At 43.4% G+C, this 373-nt stretch overlaps 1 protein-coding gene across 1 annotated transcript in view; it reads right to left on the minus strand.

Moving 5' to 3' along the window:
* LOC119592548 (pumilio homolog 2-like) overlaps nucleotides 1–373 on the minus strand; it is a gene marked incomplete in the record, with an annotated part of 245,467 nt that overhangs the window by 176,954 nt on the left and 68,140 nt on the right.

The following is a 373-nucleotide window of genomic DNA, read 5'->3' on the forward strand; positions in this document are numbered from 1 at the left end:
CCCACCTTGATACCTGGCAAGTCAAGTCAACCTCTCGAGACGGCAACACCCAACTACTTCCTGCCTAACTCGGGAGACAAATTGCGCCGGCAGGCACTCTCACGCCGCTCTTTTATCATTACTATAATTTTCTTTTTATCAAGTACAATTCACTTCCCATTCATCTAATCTGAAAAAACAACACACAGCAGATGGAAAGGCGTCTTTCCAACAATGACAAACACTCCGTCTTTCGACCCTGACAAACGAGGACAATAAAGGAAAAGTGGAGAAGAAATCTTGGAATCCCACACTATCTAACCCAAGAAATTCACACAAAAAAAATGCAACAGAAAACGACAACAATAACATAACTAGCGTCCCCGCCCACCAT

The sequence above is a fragment of the Penaeus monodon genome, chromosome 30 (assembly GCF_015228065.2).
Source record: "Penaeus monodon isolate SGIC_2016 chromosome 30, NSTDA_Pmon_1, whole genome shotgun sequence".
NCBI classification, from domain to species: Eukaryota; Metazoa; Arthropoda; class Malacostraca; order Decapoda; family Penaeidae; genus Penaeus; species Penaeus monodon.